We start from the raw sequence: 18,130 nt of genomic DNA on the forward strand, positions 1-18,130 counted from the left end.
TTAGATACCTTTTAAAAAATGTAAAACTTTGCAAAATAGAAAAATTTCTGTGTGTCGCCATATTGTGACAGCTGTAACTTTTTCCTATTAATGTGTAAGGAGCCGGGTAAGGCGTCGGCATATGCGGGATAAGATTTCTTTTTTAATGATACCGTTTTGGGGAAGGTCTGATGGTCAGCTAGTGATGGTACTGTACAGAGACAGGAAGCAATGTCTATAAGATTTCTCCTAAACTGGATAGATTACATCATACAGATTTTTTGGATTTTAGCGTTTAGTGTCCCTTTACGATAAAAACAAATTGGCCCGTACGGGGATCGAACCCGCGACCTTGGCGTTATTAGCACCACGCTCTAACCAACTGAGCTAACCGGCCACATGGCAATAGATTTTTCTTATGTGACTCTGAATTAAAGGAATTATCCAGGCGTTGTTTTTTATGGCCTATCTGTACAATAGACCAAAATCACCTGAGCTGCAGCGCTGGTGCCCGGACACTATACAGAGGACAGAAGCTGATCGTTCTGGGGGCTGGCTGTTTGCTCCTCATTGATCAGGTATTTAGGGCTTATCCTGAGGAAAGGTCATAAAAAAAAAACTTAAACCTGGACAACTCCTTTATGTTATTTTGATAAGTGTGTGTTCTCTTCCTGCAGTTATTACATGTTTTGCTGATGTTTCATTTGTTAGAGGAATATTCTCTATACTCTGTCCTCTTCTTCTATTATTTTGTGTCATCTTTGTAACCTAGGAAAAGGTTAAGCCTCCCCGTCGGGGAATCGAACCCCGGTCTCCCGCGTGACAGGCGGGGATACTCTCCACTATACTAACGAGGAATTGCTATGGTGTTTTTCTATAAGAGAATCATCGGATTTTTCACCAAGAGCTAATCTACATTGGATCCCTCCTTGGTTATTGTAACCCAGGATAGTTTTATTGTTCAAACGTGAATGAATGAATGAATAATAACAACACATATATATATTTATATAACCACCCCCCCCCCCAAAAAAAAAAAAAAAAAAAAAAAAAAATTATCAGGCCCTTTCACTTCAGTGCTCTTTATACTAACCCCTTCCTGCTGGTCTTATTTTACAGTTTTCATTTTTGACTCCCCACCTACTATACGCCATCAATTTTTTATATTTACATTCACAGATCCATATGAGGCCTTAATGTTTGCAGGAAAAAATTGTTCTTCATAATAATACCATTCTGTACAATGTACTGGGAAGACAGAAAAAAATCAGAATATGGTGGAATGGGGTGCAAGTGTGAACATCCCCTCAGTAGAACACTGTCAGGGCTCCTAGGAACCTATCTATAAAACATAGTGTAGAACACTGTCAGGGCTCCTAGGGACCTATCTATAAAACATAGTGTAGAATACTGTCAGGGCTCCTAGGAACCTATCTATAAAGCACTTTCATACACTATGGGTCTATCTTTTACATCCCTGGTATAGAATATAGACCAATGTCCCCAGTAATATGAGTCAGCAAGCATAAATATGGAACTTTCTGTTTTTAGTCTTCACTAAATTCGCTTAACATATGAAGGGTCCGTGATGAGGAAAAGGCTCATCATTGATGGACTGTCCAAACCGAAGATGGGCATAATGGACAGTGGGGACTATGATAAATAAGAATGATATTGGTTTAACTCCTTCCCTGAATTTTATTTTATTGGGATGCCTGAAAACCCCCTAAGAAGCACAGTGATGATCCACCTCTAATGTCACATTTTTTATTAATTAGTTTATTTAGAGAGTAGGAGGGGGAGGGTGTTTAGATTAGTGCAGGGATTTCCAGTTATCCTGGACAACCCCTTTAAGCTAACTGAAGTGTTTTACTAGAGCCCTAATAGTGCCCCCTACAGGTAAAAGCTCCCCCAGCACTAATAGGGCTGTATTAGAGTAATAGCGCCCCCCAAAGGGAATAGTCTCCTCTACACACACAGGTAAGGTTATTAACAGGGGGCACTATTACTATAATAGTGCCCTAGTAGTGTCCCCATAGCTAATGTTACCTGAGGGAGGTCTATTACATGTGGGGTGCACTACTAGGGCTCTTATACAGTAATAGCCCCCCCCCCCCCAGTTAATAACATTACCTGTGTGTGGGGGGGAACTATTACCTGTGGGGAGCACTATTATTGTAATTGTGCACCCTAACTGATGTCCCCCACTGCCCTACTTATACTTTATTAAGGGTGCTCTCTCCATATCACCCCTAATTGAATGAGGCCCCCCTCCCTCTACTTTGATTAAGGAAGTCGTCCATACCACCAATAAGTTATGCATGATATGGAGAGATCTCCCTTAATAAAGTATAAGGAAATGTATAAATGTGTATTAAATATGCCCTTTATTAAGTTCTCTTATAATCCATATAGATTACTGTTCTGGGTTACGACTGTTTAAATATCAAAACAATAGAAAAAAAAATTATGTTTCTGCCCGGTTTCGAACCGGGGACCTTTCGCGTGTTAGGCGAACGTGATAACCACTACACTACAGAAACTCCCATAAGTTCTGGCTCATATAGCACAGAGCCACATATGTGGCAGGACACAATATCCTGCTATGAGCTTTGTCTCCCAAATCTGTATGTTGGAGAGACTGGTCAGAAGCTCAGAATGAGAATGAACACACATCGCCATGCAATTAGAGAACAAAGAATGGACCTTCTCGTGTCAAAACATTTCTGCAACGAAGATCATAATATCACCAATGACATGAAAATTTGATTTTAAGATTGAATTTTAAATCCAAGAAGAACAGATGGATTTATGAGTACAAGTGCATGACCCTATTTAACACTCTGGAGAATGGAATAAACCTTTCACATGGGTTCATGGCATCCTACAGAAATCACTGACCTGAGACAGCCATATAGACACTCTGAACTGATAAGAAACTGGGAACTGTGGATTTGTTTACTTGTAAGCCTCTTACACTTCCCCCTCCCTCCTAAAATTCTATCCCTATGTGTCCTGTTGTACATAATATGCAGCCTTCAGAAATTATTTTTAGTTATATCTGAAGAAGCCGAGAGCTTCAAAACGTTATAATCTGTCATCTTTATTAGTTAGCCATTAAAAAAGCTATCATCTACTGAAGACGTTCAAGTTCAGTCTCTCCCAGTGTAACATGGATCGGATTATTGAAGTTGTTGTGGACTTTAAGGGGTTTTCTGGGCAAAAAATATTAATAACTTCTGCTATAAAAAAGTCACCATTATCAGATTAGTGGGGCTGCAACACCAAGCACTGCCATTGATCAGCTGATCTCAGCAGCTAATACATAGCGAATGGATCAGGAAGCAGATAGCGCCGTTCTCTGCATAGTGGCTATATCGGGTACTGCAGATTAGTTCTCATTCATTTGTATGGAAGCTAAGTTGCAGTGACTCAGTTCAGTCACTACACAGAGAGCAGAGCTGCCTTCTTCCTGATCCATTCTCTCTCATGAGCTTCTGAAATCAGCTATTTAAATTGGATGTTGGGTGTCAGACCCCCACCAATTTGATATTAGTGACCTATCTCCATATTTTTAACCGGGAAAGTCCAATTTAAGCAAAGCCAGTTATAAGTGTCAGAAAATCTTTCATAAATGATCTAGGCTTGATAATAAAGCTTTGAAGATCTATCCATATTTTTATTATATTCCTGTTATAAAAGTGATGGAGGGGCTTAATAAGTATAACAATCAGCCTAAGGTTAGGTCACATGGCGACTATGGCCAAGATTCCCATCGCACGACTAAGGGTGCCTTCACACGGAGTATATGCTCACTGATTCTGAATGTGTAACACGTTCCGAATCAGCGGTGTTAAAACAGATCCCATTGCTTTCTATGGGAGCCGGTATACGTGCGCTCCCCATAGAAATGAATGGGCTGCTTTTTTCCCTATTGCTTTCAATGTGTTACGCGCGTGTCACATTGAAAGCAATAGGGAAAAAAAGCAGCCCATTCATTTCTATGGGGAGCGCACGTATGCAGATCTGTTTTAACGCTGCTGATTCGGAACGTGTTACACGTTCAGAATCAGTGAGCATATACTCCGTGTGAAGTTACCCTAAAGATCATCTTGTCACCCTGTGACTCCATCACCCATGTTAGTGAATGGCGTCACATTACGGCCCCAAGGTCATCACGACCGAGACTTCTAGTTGCAAAAAAATCAACCATTGATCACAATGAGACTCCATTCACTAACATAAGTGAAGGAGTCGCACAAAGACACGACGATCTATGGTTGTCGATGACAAAGTTGTTGTTCGACCCTAGTCCATATGTTGTCTATTGCATTGTATTTGCTGCAGACAATGAAATACTTTGCTAAATCTGCCCCATTTGTGTTTTATTTATGTGTCCTAGTTGTCTTGTTGAACTTCACCATTTTGTTTTCTTATTTTATAAAGACATTCTTAGTATGCAGCACTATTGTTTTACTCATGTATTTTAAAAGGAAAATGGAGACTTGTTTCTGCCCGGTTTCGAACCGGGGACCTTTCGCGTGTGAGGCGAACGTGATAACCACTACACTACAGAAACTGCCTTGTCTATGAATGGTGGATTTGCAAGCTGCGATGATGACCCAACGCTGACTGTCTGTCACCAGGGTGGAGCATATTAAACCAGTAACTCAGATAGGTCACCTGAATTTATTGTCCTTTTTCCCAGGAAAATGTATAGCTCCATTACTCAGTGTGATCCTACTAATATTATAAATGTGAAAGTTTGTGGGTTTGGATGTTTGTGGGTTTGTTACTCGATCACGCAAAAACAGCTGAATGGATTTGGACACATAGATAGTTTGTAACCTGGATTAACACATAGGCTACTTTTTATCCTGGTGAATGACATGGCTTCACGACTATTATGAATTTATGTTCACATACTATATTACACTGCTCTTGCTGCCAGGACTATCAGTTAATTGCACTTTGCTGATAAAGCCAGGTCTGTTATCTCTCTATGTAAACACCCACACAACACTGAGTCTGTCCAAGCATCTGCATATTATCTGATCTGCTCAAGGCAGCTTGCTGAGACACTGAGATGGGAAAACCCCTTTAATCCAAATTGTCAGTTTGCCCATTTTAAACATGTCGGGAAAAAGAAAATATATATTTTGTCGCAAAATATATAAAACATATTGTATAGAACACTGTCAGGGCTCCTAGGAACCTATCTATAAACCATAGTGTAGAATACTGTCAGGGCTCCTAGGAACCTATCTATAAAACATAGTGTAGAATACTGTCAGGGCTCCTAGGAACCTATCTATAAAACATAGTGTAGAATACTGTCAGGGCTCCTAGGAACCTATCTATAAAACATAGTGTAGAATACTGTCAGGGCTCCTAGGAACCTATCTATAAAACATAGTGTATAATACTGTCAGGGCTCCTAGGAACCTATCTATAAAACATAATGTAGAACACTGTCAGGGCTCCTAGGGACCTATCTATAAAACATAGTGTATAACAATGTCAGGACTCCTAGGAACCTATCTATAAAACATAGTGTAGAATACTGTCAGGGCTTCTAGGGACCTATCTATAACACATAGTGTAGAACACTGTCAGGGCTCCCAGGAACCTATCTATAATACATAGTGTAGAATACTGTCAGGGCTCACAGGAACCTATCTATAATACATAGTGTATGACACTGTCAGGGCTCCTAGGATCCTATCTATAAAACATAGTGTAGAACACTGTCAGGGCTCCTAGGAACCTAGCTATAAAACATAGTGTAGAGCACTGTCAGGGCTCCTAGGTACCTATCTATAAAACATAGTGTAGAATACTGTCAGGGCTCCTAGGAACCTATCTATAATACATAGTGTAGAACACTGTCAGGGCTCCTAGGAACCTATCTATAATACATAGTGTAGAACACTGTCAGGGCTCCTAGGAACCTATCTATAAAATATAGTGTAGAACACTGTCAGGGCTCCTAGGAACCTATCTATAATACATAGTGTAGAACACTGTCAGGGCTCCTAGGAACCTATCTATAATACATAGTGTAGAACACTGTCAGGGCTCCTAGGAACCTATCTATAATACATAGTGTAGAACACTGTCAGGGCTCCTAGGAACCTATCTATAAAACATAGTGTAGAACACTGTCAGGACTCCTAGGAACCTATCTATAATATATAGTGTAGAACACTGTCAGGGCTCCTAGGAACCTATCTATAATACATAGTGTATAATACTGTCAGGGCTCCTAGGAACCTATCTATAAAACATAGTGTAGAATACTGTCTGGACTCCTAGGAATCTATCTATAAAACATAGTGTATAATACTGTCAGGGCTCCTAGGAACCTATCTATAAAACATAGTGTAGAATACTGTCTGGGCTCCTAGGAATCTATCTATAAAACATAGTGTATAATACTGTCAGGGCTCCTAGGAACCTATCTATAATACATAGTGTAGAATACTGTCTGGGCTCCTAGGAACCTATCTATAAAACATAGTGTATAATACTGTCAGGGCTCCTAGGAACCTATCTATAAAACATAGTGTAGAATACTGTCAGGGCTCCCAGGAACCTATCTATAAAACATAGTGTAGAATACTGTCAGGGCTCCTAGGAACCTATCTATAATACATAGTGTATGACACTGTCAGGACTCCTAGGGACCTATCTATAAAACATAGTGTAGAATACTGTCAGGGCTCCTAGGAACCTATCTATAATACATAGTGTAGAACACTGTCAGGGCTCCTAGGAACCTATCTATAATACATAGTGTAGAACACTGTCAGGGCTCCTAGGAACCTATCTATAATACATAGTGTAGAACACTGTCAGGGCTCCTAGGAACCTATCTATAAAACATAGTGTATAATACTGTCAGGGCTCCTAGGAACCTATCTATAATACATAGTGTAGAATACTGTCTGGGCTCCTAGGAACCTATCTATAAAACATAGTGTATAATACTGTCAGGGCTCCTAGGAACCTATCTATAAAACATAGTGTAGAATACTGTCAGGGCTCCCAGGAACCTATCTATAAAACATAGTGTAGAATACTGTCAGGGCTCCTAGGAACCTATCTATAATACATAGTGTATAGAACACTGTCAGGACTCCTAGGAACCTATCTATAAAACATAGTGTAGAATACTGTCAGGGCTGCTAGGAACCTATCTATAAAACATAGTGTAGAATACTGTCAGGGCTCCTAGGAACCTATCTATAAAACATAGTGTATGACACTGTCAGGGCTCCTAGGAACCTATCTATAATACATAGTGTAGAACACTGTCAGGTCTCCTAGGAACCTATCTATAAAACATAGTGTAGAACACTGTCAGGTCTCCTAGGAACCTATCTTTAAAACATTTTGTAGAACACTGTCAGGGCTCCTAGGAACCTATCTATAAAACATAGTGTAGAACACTGTCAGGGCTCCTAGGAACCTATCTATAATACATAGTGTATGACACTGTCAGGGCTCCTAGGAACCTAACTATAAAACATAGTGTAGAACACTGTCAGGGCTCCTAGGGACCTATCTATAAAACATAGTGTAGAACACTGTCAGCGCTCCTAGGGACCTATCTATAAAACATAGTGTAGAACACTGTCAGGGCTCCTAGGGACCTATCTATAAAACATAGTGTAGAACACTGTCAGGGCTCCTAGGAACCTATCTATAAAACATAGTGTAGAACACTGTCAGGACTCCTAGGAACCTATCTATAAAACATAGTGTAGAACACTGTCAGGGCTCCTAGAAACCTATCTATAATACATAGTGTATGACACTGTCAGGGCTCCTAGGGACCTATCTATAAAACATAGTGTAGAACACTGTCAGGGCTCCTAGGGACCTATCTATAAAACATAGTGTAGAACACTGTCAGGACTCCTAGGAAACTATCTATAAAACATAGTGTAGAACACTGTCAGGACTCCTAGGAACCTATCTATAAAACATAGTGTAGAACACTGTCAGGGCTCCTAGGGACCTATCTATAAAACATAGTGTAGAACACTGTCAGGGCTCCTCGGAACCTATCTATAATACATAGTGTATGACACTGTCAGGGCTCCTAGGGACCTATCTATAAAACATAGTGTAGAACACTGTCAGGGCTCCTAGGGACCTATCTATAAAACGTAGTGTAGAACACTGTCAGGGCTCCTAGGAACCTATCTATAAAACATAGTGTAGAACACTGTCAGGACTCCTTGGAATCTATCTATAAAACATAGTGTAGAACACTGTCAGGGCTCCTAGGGACCTATCTATAAAACATAGTGTAGAACACTGTCAGGGCTCCTAGGAACCTATCTATAAAACATAGTGTAGAACACTGTCAGGGCTCCTAGGAACCTATCTATAAAACATAGTGTAGAACACTGTCAGGACTCCTAGGAACCTATTTATAAACATAGTGTAGAACACTGTCAGGGCTCCTAGGAACCTATCTATAAAACATAGTGTAGAACACTGTCAGGGCTCCTAGGAACCTATCTATAAAACATAGTGTAGCACACTGTCAGGGCTCCTAGGAGCCTATCTATAAAACATAGTGTAGAATACTCTCAGGGCTCCTAGGAACCTATCTATAAAACATAGTGTAGAATACTGTCAGGGCTCCTAGGAACCTATCTATAATACATAGTGTATGACACTGTCAGGACTCCTAGGGACCTATCTATAAAACATAGTGTAGAATACTGTCAGGGCTCCTAGGAACCTATCTATAATACATAGTGTAGAACACTGTCGGGGCTCCTAGGAACCTATCTATAAAACATAGTGTAGAATACTGTCAGGGCTCCTAGGAACATATCTATAATACATAGTGTAGAACACTGTCAGGGCTCCTAGGAACCTATCTATAATACATAGTGTAGAACACTGTCAGGGCTCCTAGGAACCTATCTATAAAATATAGTGTAGAACACTGTCAGGGCTCCTAGGAACCTATCTATAATACATAGTGTAGAACACTGTCAGGGCTCCTAGGAACCTATCTATAATACATAGTGTAGAACACTGTCAGGGCTCCTAGGAACCTATCTATAATACATAGTGTAGAACACTGTCAGGGCTCCTAGGAACCTATCTATAAAACATAGTGTAGAACACTGTCAGGACTCCTAGGAACCTATCTATAAAATATAGTGTAGAACACTGTCAGAGCTCCTAGGAACCTATCTATAATACATAGTGTATGACACTGTCAGGACTCCTAGGGACCTATCTATAAAACATAGTGTAGAATACTGTCAGGGCTCCTAGGAACCTATCTATAATACATAGTGTAGAACACTGTCAGGACTCCTAGGGACCTATCTATAAAACATAGTGTAGAATACTGTCAGGGCTCCTAGGAACCTATCTATAAAACATAGTGTAGAATACTGTCTGGGCTCCTAGGAACCTATCTATAAAACATAGTGTATAATACTGTCAGGGCTCCTAGGAACCTATCTATAATACATAGTGTAGAATACTGTCTGGGCTCCTAGGAACCTATCTATAAAACATAGTGTATAATACTGTCAGGGCTCCTAGGAACCTATCTATAAAACATAGTGTAGAATACTGTCAGGGCTCCCAGGAACCTATCTATAAAACATAGTGTAGAATACTGTCAGGGCTCCTAGGAACCTATCTATAATACATAGTGTATGACACTGTCAGGACTCCTAGGGACCTATCTATAAAACATAGTGTAGAATACTGTCAGGGCTCCTAGGAACCTATCTATAATACATAGTGTAGAACACTGTCAGGACTCCTAGGGACCTATCTATAAAACATAGTGTAGAATACTGTCAGGGCTCCTAGGAACCTATCTATAAAACATAGTGTAGAATACTGTCAGGGCTCCTAGGAACCTATCTATAAAACATAGTGTATGACACTGTCAGGGCTCCTAGGAACCTATCTATAATACATAGTGTAGAACACTGTCAGGTCTCCTAGGAACCTATCTATAAAACATAGTGTAGAACACTGTCAGGTCTCCTAGGAACCTATCTTTAAAACATTTTGTAGAACACTGTCAGGGCTCCTAGGAACCTATCTATAAAACATAGTGTAGAACACTGTCAGGGCTCCTAGGAACCTATCTATAATACATAGTGTATGACACTGTCAGGTCTCCTAGCAACCTATCTATAAAACATAGTGTAGAACACTGTCAGGGCTCCTAGGGACCTATCTATAAAACATAGTGTAGAACACTGTCAGCGCTCCTAGGGACCTATCTATAAAACATAGTGTAGAACACTGTCAGGGCTCCTAGGGACCTATCTATAAAACATAGTGTAGAACACTGTCAGGGCTCCTAGGAACCTATCTATAAAACATAGTGTAGAACACTGTCAGGGCTCCTAGAAACCTATCTATAATACATAGTGTATGACACTGTCAGGGCTCCTAGGGACCTATCTATAAAACATAGTGTAGAACACTGTCAGGGCTCCTAGGGACCTATCTATAAAACATAGTGTAGAACACTGTCAGGACTCCTAGGAACCTATCTATAAAACATAGTGTAGAACACTGTCAGGACTCCTAGGAACCTATCTATAAAACATAGTGTAGAACACTGTCAGGGCTCCTAGGGACCTATCTATAAAACATAGTGTAGAACACTGTCAGGGCTCCTAGGAACCTATCTATAATACATAGTGTATGACACTGTCAGGGCTCCTAGGGACCTATCTATAAAACATAGTGTAGAACACTGTAAGGGCTCCTAGGGACCTATCTATAAAACATAGTGTAGAACACTGTCAGGGCTCCTAGGAACCTATCTATAAAACATAGTGTAGAACACTGTCAGGACTCCTAGGAATCTATCTATAAAACATAGTGTAGAATACTGTCAGGGCTCCTAGGAACCTATCTATAAAACATAGTGTAGAACACTGTCAGGGCTCCTAGGAACCTATCTATAAAACATAGTGTAGAACACTGTCAGGACTCCTAGGAACCTATTTATAAACATAGTGTAGAACACTGTCAGGGCTCCTAGGAACCTATCTATAAAACATAGTGTAGAACACTGTCAGGGCTCCTAGGAACCTATCTATAAAACATAGTGTAGAACACTGTCAGGGCTCCTAGGAACCTATCTATAAAACATAGTGTAGCACACTGTCAGGGCTCCTAGGAGCCTAGGAGCCAACATAGGCAGTACAATACATAGGCAGTATATGGGCGCCGCCATTTTGGCCGGGATCGCCGGCTCCTGGAGCATGCTCCAGGGCTGACGTCCCGTTGCCATGACAGCCGGGAGCCTTGTACAGGCTCCCAGGCTTGTCTGCAAATCCTCTCTTTTGCAGGCTGGTCTATGCAGCCTGCAAAAGAAAGGATGCTTTTTTGCAATGCATTGCAATGCATTAGCATTGTAATGCATTGCATTAGTGATCAGACCCCCTGGGGTTCAACACCCCTAGGGGGTCTAATAAATGAAAAAAAAAATTAAAAAAAAAGTTAAAAAAAATATAAAAAAATATAAAAAGAATTAAAAGTTCAAATCACCCCCCTTTCCCTAGAACACATATAAAAGTAGTTAAAAACTGTGAAACATATACATGTTAGGTATCCCCACATCCGAAATCGCCCGCTCTACAAATCTATAAAAATATTTTTCCTGTTCGGTAAACGCCGTAGCAGGAAAAATAGTCGAAAGTGCCAAACCGCCGTTTTTTCTCTGTTTTGATTCTGATAAAAATTTGAATAAAAAGTGATCAAAGAAATAACATTTCCCGAAAATGGTAGAACTAAAAAGTACAACCGGCCCCGCAAAAAAAGACACCCTATCCATCCCCGTACACTTACGTATAAAAAAGTTACGGCTGTCAGAATATGGCGACTTTTAGAAATAAAATTTATTAACACAGTTTTGGAATTTTTTTTAGGGGTCAAAATGTAAATAAAACCATATAAATTTGGTATCCCTGGAACCGTACCGAAACACAGAATACAGGGGACATGTCATTTTGGCTGCACAGTGAACGCCGTAAAACCAAAGCCCTTAAGAAAGTCGCAGAAATGCATTATTTCTTCAAATCCACCCCATTCTGAATTTTTTCCCTGCTTCCCAGTACATTATATAGAATAATTAATGCTGGCATCATGAAGAAAAATTTGTCCTGCAAAAATTAAGACCTCATATGGCTCTGGGAGCGGAGAAATAAAAAAGTTATGGGGTTTTGAAAGAGGGGAGTCAAAAACGAAAATCAAAAAATGCCATCGGCGGGAAGGGGTTAAAGATTAAATGGCTGTCAATGTTTCAATAAACATTGTTGTCTTCTTTACAACATAAGACGACACCGGCATTATAGATGCTCTTCTTTCATGTCAGATTGTAGTGATGTCTGTTATTTCCAGAGATATTACTGGCTGAAAACACAGTCGGGATTATGAGATGTATATGCAGATGTACAATATATATGACATAAAAATCCCAATCCCGACTGTGTTTTCAACCAGTGATATCTTGGGAAATAATATAGATGTTACCGGCAATGTATGAAATCCGGCATTGTATAGAATACCTAAAACTAGCCACAATGTATGAAACAATTCGTCATTTCAAACATTGCCTAGACATTCTATACAATGCCGAATGAGAAAGCGGCAAAGTATGGGATAATAGATGACCTTCATTCTCGCTTTGCTTCATCCTCGGCAAGGCACTAGCAGCAGCAGCATCATCATCTCCGATGATCGCGCACTTCGCTTCTAGCATGAAGCCACTGCCACTTCTGCACGATACAACGGTCTGTCTCTGCTGTTGCCTAATAGAGATGAGCGAACACTGTTTGGATCAGCCGATCCGAACAGCACGCACCCATAGAAATGAATGGAAGCACCTGGCACGTACACTTTGCCGGCGGCCGGTCGCCGTGCCAGGTGCTTCCATTCCGAACAGTGTTCGCTCATCTCCATTGCCTAAGGCCTACATTTCGTTCAGCAGCATCTACGATGATCTCGCGAGCGCACTTCGTTTCTAGCATAAACCCGACGGTTTTCTCTGCTCTGCCGTTGCCTCAAGGCCTTTGAAATTTGACTTAGTTCGGTTTTGTTCGTGAATGAATGTCCATGAAAATGTGGGAAGAGGAGGAGGAGCAAGCTGGGGGGTTGGAGAAGGACATGAAGCAGCGATTCGATGAGGAATTGTCGAAAATTCAAGGGAACGCTGCCAAAAACAGTATTTGCTTAGGCCAAACTAGTCTGTATGCAAATGAGTTCTCTCGCAGCACCGGGGACAGGCCCCAGCACTCAAACAGCACTGGGGGATGTCCCCAATGCTGCGAGAGAAATCTCCAGCGCCGCCTCCATCTTCTTCAGGAACGGCCTCTCTGCGCGTCTACCTCCAGATCTGGGTTCAAACGTCTGCCTGAGGCCTAGAGCAGACTGCGCATGCCCGTGGCCACAAGAAAAATGGCTGCTTACACAGTAAGTAAGCGGCCATTTTCTTGTGGCTTGTGGGCATGCACAGTCGACTCTGCCCGAGACCTAGAAGTTTGACCGGAATCTCTGAAAGAAGATGTTCCTGAAGAAGATGGAGCCGTCACTGGAGATTTCTCTCGCAGCATTGGGGACGCCCCCAGTGCTGCGAGAGAACTCATTTGCATACAGACGAAAACCGAGATTTCTACTGAACGGTGGCGCAGAGAAGACATCTAAAGGTAGGAGAAGAATAGCCTTTGTGATTTTAATGGTAGAATCCCTTTAAAGAAGGCGTCAGTACTATCCAGTATTATGTCACAGACTTTTTCCCTACATTTCATGCACTTCACAGAGCAGCTCGTTTGGGATGGGGTTCATACTTTGCCTAAATAGCATTTGGCACTCTATAGAATGCTAACTATCCTATACAATGCCTAGGCAAAGTGCGGAATGATTCTCCCACTTCATACATTGCCTAAAAACGCCGGGCACTCTATTACATTACCTGTCACATAGACATCACTGTAACCTCAGTGTCAGAATCTCCTCTTTCATTTGACACCAAAAATACATTTGTACATTTTATAATATCCAAGATACGAGATATATCTGATTTCACAGACTCTCTACCATATACATCAGAGGTCTCCATTGACCAGGCCGCGGACCAGTACCGAGCCTTGGATCACTTGGTACCGGGCTGGTACATTGGGGACCTCTGTATGCTATTAGGTGTCATCTGATAGTCTGTGAAACAGTATAGGAGTATCATCCGTCACGTGGTAAGTGTCCACAAGACCTGTTATAGAGACTATACCAGCAGATCACTCACCACCTACCTGCGCACTAATGCAGCTTCTGACACATATTCTGTTCTGCTCCAGGAGCCTTCACTACGGTGTCACCGGGCCCCGGGAGCAGAATAGAAGATGCATATACCCGGTGTACAAGAACAGATCCCCATACCTCCCAACTTTTGAAGAACTGAAAGAGGGACAAAATTTAGCCCGCCCACTTTTGTGTTGACTCTGCCCACTCGTTAATTTTTCATGTGCCCGCACACAATATAATATAATCCCCCTACAGTCACCCATAAATTATATGTCCCCCTCTATCTCTCCCCCAGTTTCACATACACCCTTCATCTGCCCCCAGATTCATGTCCCCTCCATCTCTCCCCCCAGATTCATGTCCCCCATCTCTGCCCCCAGATTCATGTCCTCTCCTTCATCTGCCCCCAGATTCACGTTCCACCTCCACATTAAACTTACCTTCTCCTCCGCTCCCTCGCCGCTCTCTGCACGCCTCTCTCGCTCCTCGCTTCGCCGCTGCCGGCGGCTCCTGGCTTGTAGACGCGATGTGACACATCGCTGGGCTATGACTGATTCAATATTAAAGCAAAAGAGAAAATGTGTTTCTGCCCGGTCTCGAACCGGGGACCTTTCGCGTGTTAGGCGAACGTGATAACCACTACACTACAGAAACTACCATGTGATTAGCTTCTGGTGCATGTTGGACAGAGCCAGTGGCGTAACTAGGAATGGCGGGGCCCCGTGGCAAACTTTTGACATGGGCCCCCCCCCCAAAACCGACGCCGAAGACCTCAACCGACCCCCTCCTCAGAACTCTATTATGTCCCTTAGTAAGCCCTGCACACAGTATTATGTCCATTAGTGTCCCCTGCACACAATATTAACCCCAATAGTGGCCCCTGCACACAGTATTAACCCCAATAGTGGCCCCTGCACACCGTATTAACCCCAATAGTGGCCCCTGCACACATAGTATTAACCCCAATAGTGTCTCCTGCACACAGTATTAACCCCAATAGTGGCCCCTGCACACAGAATTAACCTCAATAGTGGCCCCTGCACACAGTATTAACCCCAATAGTGGCCCCTGCACACAGTATTAACCCCAATAGTGGCCCCTGCACACAGTATTAACCCCAATAGTGTCTCCTGCACACAGAATTAACCCCAATAGTGGCCCCTGCACACAGTATTAACCCCAATAGTGTCCCCTGCACACAGTATTAACCCCAATAGTGGCCCCTGCACACAGTATTATCCCCCACAGTGGCCCCTGCACACAGTATTATGTCCCACTGTGGATATCCATAAACAATTAATAATCGGAGACCCGGGGGAATAAGAACATTTTTTAAAAAAACAGTTGCTTACCTGTGCCCGGCTCCTAGGCTGTCGGCTACCGGCTGCCGCTCTTGTCCTGCATTAATGATGTTGGACGTCACATGACCCGGGAAGCAGACCCGGGTCATGTGACGTCAGAGACGTCAGACACAAATGAGGGAGGCCGGAGGCAGGATCGTGGAGAGGTAAGTAACACTGTTTGTTATGTTCCTTACGTCTCCCGGTCCGCTGATCATTATACTCGGGGGTCTGCAAAGACCCCCGAGTATAATGATAGTGTTTGTGGGGCCCGCGGTGTCACTTGCCGATCCCTGCCCAGCCAGGATCAGCAAGTAAATGGGGCCCGTAACGGACTATTTAAAAAAATAAATAAAAAAATGCAGCGGTAGCGGCTGTCACCGGGCCCACTAATGGCCCGGGCCCTGTGGCAGCTGCTACTGCTGCTACCACTGTAGTTATGCCCCTGGACAGAGCTACATATGTGGCAGGACACTTATTTTAGTGTCCTGCTACGAAGACAATGAGAGGCAGTATCTGGGCGGAATCTGCCACTGATTGGGGGGAGAAATCTGCAGCAAATTTTTCCATGTGAATTACCCTAAGGGAAGGTTCACACTACCATTGGAAGTCTGTTACGATTGGGTCCATTAAAGCAAAACAGAGATGCCTGTGTATGTACAGATGGTAATGTCTATTATTATACAGTCTTTTTTTGGGGGGAGGTTTATTTTGCTTTCTGAGCATGGTCAGAAAAAACAGACAGAAATAAAGAATGCTATTATGGATGATCACCTGTTACCATCCATCAGTCATAGACGTTAAAGGGGATTTTAGCAGTGCGTATACATACTGCAGCATTGCTCCATAGACTACAGCTTGTACGGTGTGTGAGCAGTGCGGATCTTCCAGGCGGCCTCAGCACCAGCGATCTGCAGGGGCCCACAAATCTAATATTGATCTTAAGGATAGACTCTCATCCACAAGACTCTCCATAATGCCGCACCTCCATACATTTCCTCCCTCATCTCTGTCTACCGCCCAACCCGTGTTCTCCGCTCACTCAATGACCTAACACTTACATCCTCTATTATCAGAACCTCCCACGCTCGTATACAAGACTTCTCCCGAGCTGCACCACTTCTCTGGAATGCTCTACCCCGGACAATCAGATTAACTCCCAATTTCTACAGTTTCAAACGCAAACTAAAGACACATCTTTTCAGACAAGCCCATCACAATTCCTAATGTAAATTCTTCCGTACTATAATTAGAATTCCCAAAATCTAACCCTCCTCTGTTCCCGCTCCCACATTTCCCCACATGATATGATGTCATTTCAGGCTAACTTTATAGGTCCAAGCTCCATCCACATGTTAAAGATCATGACTGTTGACGGCTCACAAAGTTTTATGTTTGTGTAATGACAGTCGCCTCTATTACAAAAGTGTCTGACCTCTGTATAAGCAATACCGCCCCTGCTACCTCTTGTGTCACCCCCTCTACCTCATAGATTGTAAGCTCTTGCGAGCAGGGCCCTACAAATTGTACAGCGCTGCGGAATATGTTGGCGCTATATAAATAAAATTTATTTATTTATTTATTTTATATAAGGATAGGCCATCAGTCATAGTGTGTCCAATGCCCCACCAATTTGATATTAGTGTCTAGAGATGAGCGAGTAGTATTCGATGTAATACCTCCCCTGCATAGTTATTGGTGTACTCTGTCAAATACCACGCGGTAAACGCAGTAAAAATTCGATGCCCCTCCGACCTGCCCTGGCACTTTTTTACACCAATAACTATGCAGGGGAGGTATTCAATCAAATACTACTCGCTCATCTCTGCTAGTGACATATCTGTAAGATCGCTCATCCATATAAAGTAAAGCCAGTTATAAGCGTCAGAAAATCTTTCGTAAATGATCTAGGCTTGGTAAAACTCTGAACATCATTTTTTGTCATATTTATGGGTTATAAAAATGGTGGTGAGGCTTAATAAGTATAACAATCAGCCTAAGGTTAGGTCACATGGTGACTTTGGCCAAGACTCCCATCGCATGACGAGAGATCGTTGTGTCACCCTGTGACTCCATCACCCATGTTAGTGAATGGCGTCACATTACAGCCCAAGGTCATCACGACCGAGTCTTCTAGATGCAAAAAAGTGAAACATTGATCACAATAAGACTCCACTAACATGATGAGTGGAGGAGTGGCACAGCGATATGACGATCTTTTTATAAAGACTTTTCACACTGCACTATTGTTTTACTCATGTATTTTAAAAGGAAAAGCTAGACAAAATGCCAAACATGTTTCTGCCCGGTTTCGAACCGGGGACCTTTCGCGTGTGAGGCGAACGTGATAACCACTACACTACAAAAACTGCCTTGTTAGGGTCGCATGGCTACACAAGCTGGGACAATAACCCAACATTGCATGTCATTTCAATTATTGTTCTTTAAAGCAACAGTAACAGCCCAGATAGATAGATAGATAGAGAGAGAGAGAGAGAGAG

General features: G+C 42.3%; 5 non-coding genes across 5 annotated transcripts; all 5 read right to left on the minus strand.

Moving 5' to 3' along the window:
* Positions 1-302: 302 nt before the first annotated feature.
* Positions 303-376, minus strand: TRNAI-AAU (transfer RNA isoleucine (anticodon AAU)). Its single transcript has one exon. It is a non-coding gene; the product is annotated as a tRNA-Ile (tRNA).
* A 2,073-nt stretch (positions 377-2,449) lies between these two features.
* Positions 2,450-2,522, minus strand: TRNAV-AAC (transfer RNA valine (anticodon AAC)). The gene has a single exon. It is a non-coding gene; the product is annotated as a tRNA-Val (tRNA).
* Positions 2,523-4,485: 1,963 nt separating this feature from the next.
* Positions 4,486-4,558, minus strand: TRNAV-CAC (transfer RNA valine (anticodon CAC)). Its single transcript has one exon. It is a non-coding gene; the product is annotated as a tRNA-Val (tRNA).
* Positions 4,559-14,870: 10,312 nt separating this feature from the next.
* Positions 14,871-14,943, minus strand: TRNAV-AAC (transfer RNA valine (anticodon AAC)). The gene has a single exon. It is a non-coding gene; the product is annotated as a tRNA-Val (tRNA).
* Positions 14,944-17,925: 2,982 nt separating this feature from the next.
* TRNAV-CAC (transfer RNA valine (anticodon CAC)) lies at positions 17,926-17,998 on the minus strand. The gene has a single exon. It is a non-coding gene; the product is annotated as a tRNA-Val (tRNA).
* Positions 17,999-18,130: the final 132 nt, after the last annotated feature.

The sequence above is a fragment of the Leptodactylus fuscus genome, chromosome 5 (genome assembly GCF_031893055.1).
Source record: "Leptodactylus fuscus isolate aLepFus1 chromosome 5, aLepFus1.hap2, whole genome shotgun sequence".
In the NCBI taxonomy this organism is placed as follows: domain Eukaryota; kingdom Metazoa; phylum Chordata; class Amphibia; order Anura; family Leptodactylidae; genus Leptodactylus; species Leptodactylus fuscus.